The sequence below is a fragment of the Camarhynchus parvulus genome, chromosome 2 (genome assembly GCF_901933205.1).
Source record: "Camarhynchus parvulus chromosome 2, STF_HiC, whole genome shotgun sequence".
NCBI classification, from domain to species: Eukaryota; Metazoa; Chordata; class Aves; order Passeriformes; family Thraupidae; genus Camarhynchus; species Camarhynchus parvulus.
Window position 1 is genome coordinate 32,123,768 of NC_044572.1, and position 8,228 is coordinate 32,131,995.

Genomic DNA, 8,228 nt, shown 5'->3' on the forward strand with positions numbered 1-8,228 from the left:
GGCCTGTGAACTTGAGAACTTGATTTAGCGTACTGTGCTTACAAGCAGTGTCTGAGAAGTCACTTGAACGGCAGACACAGTTGTGACAATACATGGAAATTGGTCACTGATTGCACATGTATTCGGGGTATAGTGGTCTGGATGAACCAGAGCCAAAGAACATCAATACAGCCCAACAACCCTTGGACACAACACGTTCTGCTTGTTCTGCAGTAAAAATTGTCATAAGCATATGAAAGAAGTGTTGCAATGAACCAAGAGCAAAGCAACCTCCATCACACTGGATTAAAAAAACCCAAATATAATCTAAGTGAATGAATGGTCGCTTTTCAAACCTTATGACATTTGAGAGTTAATCACACAAAACAAAAAGATCATACACTTATCATTTATCATCTATAGACACATTTAAGGAACTTCTTCAAGGGTGTGGCATCGTTTGGTTCCTGTTTCATCACTCGGTTAACTTTCTATTTCCATTTTTGTCAGTTCCTCTATTTACTGTACAAGCAGGACCTTCATCTAGGTGGCCCTTCTCCCCCTGACACTCAACGTGTCCACATCCTACTCCACCTACTGAATTTATACAGGACTTTTATTCTACCACACCAAGAAGCAGCTGTAAATGATTCAGGCAATTCCTGCCACTGTTTCACAGGACTGGAGTGGCTTTGTGAGCACAGGTGAGCTAGAATTCACTTCTTTACCAAAACAGGACAAAACCTAAGCCACTTCTGAATACCGCTAAAATAGCAATGAACCAAAGATTTCCATTACTTCCTTAAGGAATGAATGAATGAATGAATGAATGAATGAATGAATGTGTGCACTATGTACACAAGGAAACAGCACAATTTCGAGATCTCCTCTGATTATGTTGTTTTGGGTGGAAAATCATTATCATTCTTCTCTATGCAGCTACAGTCTGCCAGTAACAGTCTGGGAGAAAATATCACTGCACAAATAACCATTCCATTCTAGTAGAAACCCCTGGTAACCAATGCAAATGCATATGCTTTAGATATTCTTAAATTTCAGCCTAAGAACAAAGAGAATGATATTGAAAATACATATACCAAACTAAAGTAAGGCAGCAAATGAATTAAAAGTGGCAGAGACTGCAAATTTACTCAGCCAATCCCCAGCATGATGCAGAAGTGCTGGAAGAGTAGTTATGCTATATTTATACACATTACTGAAAAGTCAACAAAACTTCAACCAATTCCAGCTGAGACAACAGAATCCTGTTACTCCAAGCTGTATCATTACAGACTAAGCAAAACAGATGTTTCCTCTTTTGTTTTTCACTGAGTAACAGAGCAAATTTGATTGTCTGAAGTGTCTCATCACAACATGACTGTTGCGAAAATACCCCTTATTTACAGTGCCAACACATAATGCTGCTGAGAAAACAGGGAGAGGGGTAAAAAAACTCAAAATTTTTTGCTCAGCTTTACAATTAAATATAAATCACGTTCTCTTAAGACAGGCAGAAATTGGTAAATATTATACCAGCACTCACAAAGCTGCAGATGCACGTGTAAGCAGATGTGCAGAATTACTGTCACAAGCCTCCCAGCTGCTCCTCTGGCTGCTGCACTGGGAATTTAGTTCAAAGCAGGGAAAAAAATGCAGGAGCCTATTAGTCTTTCTACACCTGACATACAGAGTGAATACAATTAGGAACTAAGAGATGTGAGCGGAAAGACTGCAGCTTATTGAGCCTAAAAGCTGTAACTGAGTAAAAACAGTAGCACAGCTGCAGCACATGAGAGACATGAAGCAGGCAGGTATTTTTGCACAGCCTAAAGGAAGTCAATAAGAAATATATTCTTTTAGCCGAGTATATAGTAATTGGTTTAATCAGATGCGATATAACCACAAACTGTGGGATAATACTCAGCATTTCACTGGCAAAACGAGTCTAAATTGACTGTAAGGAACATGAAATTGTTGCTTTAGCACCAAGAGCTAAGGAACTCCCCAACCCTGCTCCTTCCCCCACTTTGGTCACACTGTTCTGCCCTTCATCACCCTAACACCAAATACACAATGCTGCAGTCCACCTATTTCAAATCTGGAAGAAATACAATTTTCTTCAGCCAGCAAATACTGCAAAGGAGTATTTACCAGGGGAAAAAAAAGAATCATTTTTATATCTGAAGATCCTTTAGTCTGCTTCCTCAGGTAGAGATGTGACTATAGCACACCTGACATGTTTTACACAGTACACTGAAAATATTCACAGTATCCTAACTGACAGAAAAGGTAGCTGGTGTAAAAACTTGTCAAATGTAATTTTTAAAAATATACTAGGTCAACTTAACGCTTTTACACATATTTCAGTCGCCTCCTTTAATACAGTAAATAGTATTAAAGGATTGAATAAAATTAATAGAAAACAATTACTTTTACAAATCACTACATAGTACAGCCTTGTCCATTAACCAGATGCTCATGGAGACCTTATATTATCCAGCAGTAGCTCCTGTCCAATACTCAGACTACTAGACAGGTTAATTGTTGAGTGTTAGATATAATTCCCTACCACAAACTTAAAGTGTAATGGGACTTTTTTCCTCCTTTCGTAAAAAAAAGAACCACAATAAAATATAGCAAAAGGAGTGAATCATGGTGTTTAGCATTAGCAAAATATTAAAGTTGTATGCACTGTTCGTCAGGTTGAAATTAATGCCTTGCTGAAGCATAAATATTTATCCAGTGCAAATAGCAAGAAACCTTAGGAGACAGCATGGCTTTAAGCACTGAAGTGTATTAATTAGTACCCAGTGCAGCTTCAGAGCATGCTATGCTATTTTTAAATAAAGGTTAGATTCCAAATAGACAAAAGTAATAAAATGTAAAGCTATGAGATAAGATAGCCCAAGAAAGTTGTCTTTAATAGCTATCAAAAGTGCTCCAAGTATACATTTTTTTGTCACAAAGTTTAGAATGAGAGCTCTTGTGCCAATCAGGATAGAATACAGAGACTTAGCAACTTCTGCATCAGCAATAAGCATGTTTTACTAGTATTACTTTCACCTACATTTCTTTGCTATGCTTCAGTTGCTACACAGCATTTCATATCATCAGACGTTAGAGATGGAAAAACAAAAACATACATCTGTTTTGAAGAGATAACCCATTTCTAAGTCTTAATCTCAACACTCAGATGATTCTTCAGCATTGCCAGTTATTTATAAATTAAGAAACATTTCATGCACATCCCCACTTTCCATGGCATTCTCCATATACAAGAGTGATGATAATTAAGTATCGGTCCAAATTCCATGTTCTTTATTGATTCCAGTCCTAATAAATAATGCTACTAACAACCACTGTTTATTGAACCCATCTGTTTTACATTTGCACACCATTTAGAAGTTAAACTGAAGCCTTATAAACAGAACCCTTAATTCATCACATGAACACCAACACCAACATCCTCCCCTTTCTGGCACTACAAGACAAAATAGGGTCACATTCAGACAATTTCAGGACTCACTTGGCTGTAAGTTATACTGCTTTCACTCACTGTCTTTCCAGTTGTTAGCAAAGCATGTAAGTTCATGTGGGGATGTGACCAAAGAAATTGCCATAAATAACAGCTGCCCTCACACACTCGGCCAAGACGCTATTTTTATTCTGCTCCTCTTGAACGTGATCCTGATTAGGGCAAAGGCTTCAAAACAAGTACAAGAGAATACTTCATATCCAGCACTAATGTAGAAATGCTATAAGCTGAAAACCATTACAGATAGATCTTTCAGATGTTTGTTTTGGTGGTTTGGAATTTTTTTTCTTTTTATCTAATACAAGAGTATTTGAGTTTTCATGGTAGAAAAGTTCTAACACTAATTCTGATAGAAATCTGATTTCCAGAAAGAACAAATGCAGAAGTATTTCACCTGTCAGCCTTGTGCAAAACTTTTGAAATGTTTTCAAATAACTTTATAATTCAAGTGTCAGTTGTTTAGAGAAAAATCTCAAGTTCATGCAGAAGTACTTCATCTAAAAAGTGTGGGCATACACTTACACATTATAGAGTACAGGAAAGAGTCTGGCCATTGCAGGAATAAACATTTTAATGGCATGCAGAGCTGGAGCAGCAGCTTTAAACACAGCCTAGCAGTTGCTACACATTAGAAACATTTTCATACTTTAGTACTCCTTGTCTTCAACAACACTGACACAGATTTCTGTCCTTATTCTGACACCTTGTTGCTGCCTTCCAAGATTATCTCACAAAGCATTTCAAGTAAACTAATCCAATTTAAGTTTCTAAATAACTGATGCTAATAAAAAATGTTTTAATTCCAACACATTCTCCACTTCCAAACGAGCATTTCATACATCACCATTTCAATTCTAGCAACTGAGAACAGCAAACACCAAAAGGGCTTTTCTTCCTAGAACAGAAAGAAAACACAGATCTAAAGAAAAAGATCTCAGGCCTAAAATTCTAATTTAAGTGGTCTTTTTTACATATATCTACTGACATAATTAAACAGAACAGCACTAACAAAACAAAAGTAATTCTCCTAAGCAGGGAAACTACAAGATTGCAGTAAATCAACAACTTCTCTCAACTACATCCTACAAGTACAAACCAACACAATGAAAGACACTACATATAAACTGCAGGTTTTAAGCATGCTGTATTTCCATAATCCCATGGAAGTCTCAGAGATTAGACGGGGTCACTCCAGTCAAACTATTTAACCTCAGAATATAATTACAGATGGGCAGGCTTCAGTTTTTCTGAAGTGTACAAGATTTGGACTCCAGTTCTCTTCAAAGAAAACAGAGTATGCAGGCAGGGAAGGTCAGGCTGCCAGGCTTCTCATTTCCTACACAGCAAAATCAGATCTCCTGCTTAAATTTCATGCACCTTGCTCTTGGAAGACTCACTGCTTGGTAACACTGGACGTAACACACGTGAGTGCAGTGATTCACAGGTGTAACTTCCACTTCTGCCAACAAAACTGCCCACACAGTCCTATGGGAAACCTAAAGACAGATCAGCTTTCCACCCAGCCTTCCATTTGTGAGAGAGGAAGCGTGCTGGGTTACGCAGAGAGCACATCTGCCAAAGGGAAGGGCTGGCAATGAAACCTGACCTGGCAATTCACCTAACGGATTTAAGTCCAAGCTCTTCCCCATGGAGGCTCTGTATGTTTGCTGAGTGCACAGGTGATCTTTGTTAAGAGCCTAAGAGCTACTGCATTTTAATATTCTCATCAACATAAACATTTATGCCTCATGAAAGTTTCATCCTAAACTCTCAGATACTCCACAAACTCTTAGTCCCAAAGGGAAACCTGGGAACTGCGACTTGTCTCTAAGAAATCATTTTGCAAACCATGTATTCTCCATACAACCTGAAAAAAACAGTGTCACATTAGACCATTTATTTCCTAATTGAAATAACCAGACATCAGCCAACACTTTATAACTAATAATTTAAACCTCCAGAATGAACAAAGTGATTTTCACACTGCATGCATTAAAGTCAGTGACAGGTTAAGAAGACAACCTAATGTGTACCTTAAGATAGGCTTCAATGAAAATCAATTTCCTGACATGAACACGAGGAAGGTTCGAGATACTGAGTTTTAGGGAAATGTGTACTATGAGTGAGACTTTAACTCAGTGACTTACTATTAGGTTTGACCCAGTCACATGCATCAGCAAATGGGCTTGTCTCGCAGCCTAGAGCCAGCCCCACTGTGCTAAGTAAAACACAGATGACACACACCACTTGTAGTGCCCAGCCCTACAATATCTCACACACATGCTTGTGATACAAGTCCTCACAAAATTAGAATCCAAGTGACTTAACTACCCAGCTATGCCTGGGAACATGTCTCCCATGGCCTCTCTCAAGTGAAAGCAAACCCACACCCAGAATTTCAACGTGATCTTGCCTCTGATAGCCTTTTTCCTTGGAAGAAGCTTTCTGATTCAACATAACATGTCCCTTTAAAACAGCTCACTGCTGCAAGGAAGTGAATTGTTACAGTTAATAAATCATCGCAAGGAGTACTGAACTTCCTCAAAATTATCATCCCTCTGATAAAAGGTCAATTACAAATGCCTTGCCTCACAAAGAGATTATCACAGAAGACAAGTAGACAGGTTTTGTATTTCAAAATTAGTGGGTTTATATTTTTTTCAACTCTGGAGGAAAAAATACATCCAAAAACACTGCCAGAAGGATCTAAAATTTAACTTCAAAGTACACTACTTTTATCAAAACTATTTCACTGATGAAACTACAACAGATTGCAAATTAATTTGACCACATTATACAACATTACTTAGTTTTTGTAACATAAAAGAACTTGCTGAAAGGTGGAGAGAAAAAAAGCAAGATGCCATTAGAGGCACGAAACTACATGATCTTTAAGGTCCCTTCTAACCCCAACCTTTCAATGATATTGTGGAAAGCACAAACTTCTGAAAAACCACTGGAGCATGTAAGTCCATCACTGGAGGGAAAAACTGCAGAAAAGCCTTTCAGATACCACGAAATGCAGTCATCAGTGTCACTCTATGCTTTGCTCCATAACACTGCTTCTTGCCTCTTTGCAGTGCAATTTGCTCAGCTTGCCTTAAAAAAAGGTCACTAAATCTGAATTTGCAGCTAAGGACCCTAACACCAACCATGTAGTAGAAATTTTAATATTTGGCTCATCCATAGTCATTTCCTCACACACTGGCAGTGTATGTTAAAACTCCTGAAAGGTCCATACTAACAGGACTTCATAATCTTCAAGTGCACAAATCTTCGCCCCGAGAACCAAAGGCTGGGGAGCTTTTTCGGCAGAGAGCTAGAATTCAATTGGACGGGAAACAAACGTGATGGCTGTCGGGATTACACGGGACAAGACAAATCCATGGGCACTGTCTCTGCTTTCATCCTTACCTCTAACACACCAAGCACACGGAAGGCCACTTCAATTGAATGTGCTCCAAGTTGAAGCACGAAGCCCAGGGAGGCACAAGCCCCGCAGCCCGCGGCGCTGCCCGCTCGGGCTCCCAACTCCGCGCGTCGAACTGTTGCTGCCACCTCCCGCATCCCCGCGGCGGGCACACCACTCGCGGCGGCGGCGGCACCGCCGAACGCACCCCCGGGACGGGTCCGCAGCACGGAGGCGTTCCTCAGCACGCCGCCCAACTCTGCCCCAAGCCTCCCCGCGAGGGTCCGCGGCGGCACCGGGAGCCCGCTGCCAGGCACCGCGCTGCCTGCCCTGCTCCGGGGACGCCGCGGGAGCAGCTCCTTTGTCTCTCCCGCAGCCCCGGCCGCCTTCTCCCGGCGGCACAAGGCGCCGCTGCCCCGCCGGCCCCCGGACGCCCCGGCGATGCCCGCCGTGCCCTGCCGCGGCCGGACCGGGTGCGGGCGGTGCGCGGCGAGCGGGCGGCCAGACGGGGCCGGGATGCCGGCGGGGCCCCGGGAGGACCCGCGGACCGGAGGAAGCCGCAGCCGGTGCCCGGAGCGCCGCCCCGCAGCCCCGCACCGGCGGCAGGGTGCCGCCCTGTCCCTCCATCGCCGCCGGGCACCGGCCTGCCCCCGGCAACTCCACCGCCCCCTCCCGGCCTCCCTCCCCGCGCCCTGCACCCCCCCGCCGCCCCCGGCGAGCCACGGCCGCCCCAGCCGCGCGCCGCCGGCTGCCCCAGGGTGGGGCGCGGGACCCGCAGCCTGGGGGCTCCGCTCAGTCGGCCGCGAGTTGCCCGACGGCCGCGGCCGCCCCGTCGGGATACGCCAGCCCCACGCGGGAAAAAAGTTGTCCCCGCGGGAGCGGCCGGGAACCGAACTCACCCTCCCGCCCGGCGGCTCCGCCGCGGCCGCGACTCAAACTCACCCTCCCGCCGGGAGCGGGAGCGGCAGCGGCGGGCGGACCCCGCCCGGCCCCGCCGCTGCCTGGCGGCGGCCGCAGCCAACCGGAGCGCGCAGCGCGGTCACGCCAGCCAATGGCGCGGCAGAGCGGGCCGTGCGCGCGCCCGCTCCCCGAGGGGCGGGGCTGGCCCGCTCCGAGGCCGGGCGGGAGCGGGGGGCGCGGGGGGCGCGCTGTGAGGGCGCCCCGGGGCGGGCACGGAAATCGGACCGGTCGCGGGCTCCGTGCCGCAGCCGGGCCGGGAGCGTGGCGCTGGGGGAAGCTCAGGCGGAGTCCGGAGCGCCGGGCAGGGTCGTGCCCCGCGGGAAGATGCGCCCTTCGGGGCAGCGC

General features: G+C 44.8%; 1 protein-coding gene across 4 annotated transcripts in view; it reads right to left on the minus strand.

Moving 5' to 3' along the window:
* The window catches only part of FAM126A (family with sequence similarity 126 member A), a 43,119-nt gene extending 35,201 nt beyond the window's left edge, over positions 1–7,918 (minus strand). For 3 of the 4 annotated variants that reach the window (XM_030970991.1, XM_030970988.1, XM_030970992.1), the window contains exon 1: positions 7,823–7,918. The gene's annotated coding sequence lies outside the window, so the exon portion shown is untranslated. The remainder of the gene's footprint in view (positions 1–7,822) is intronic. The other variant, XM_030970989.1, reaches the window with a different exon arrangement.
* Positions 7,919–8,228: the final 310 nt, after the last annotated feature.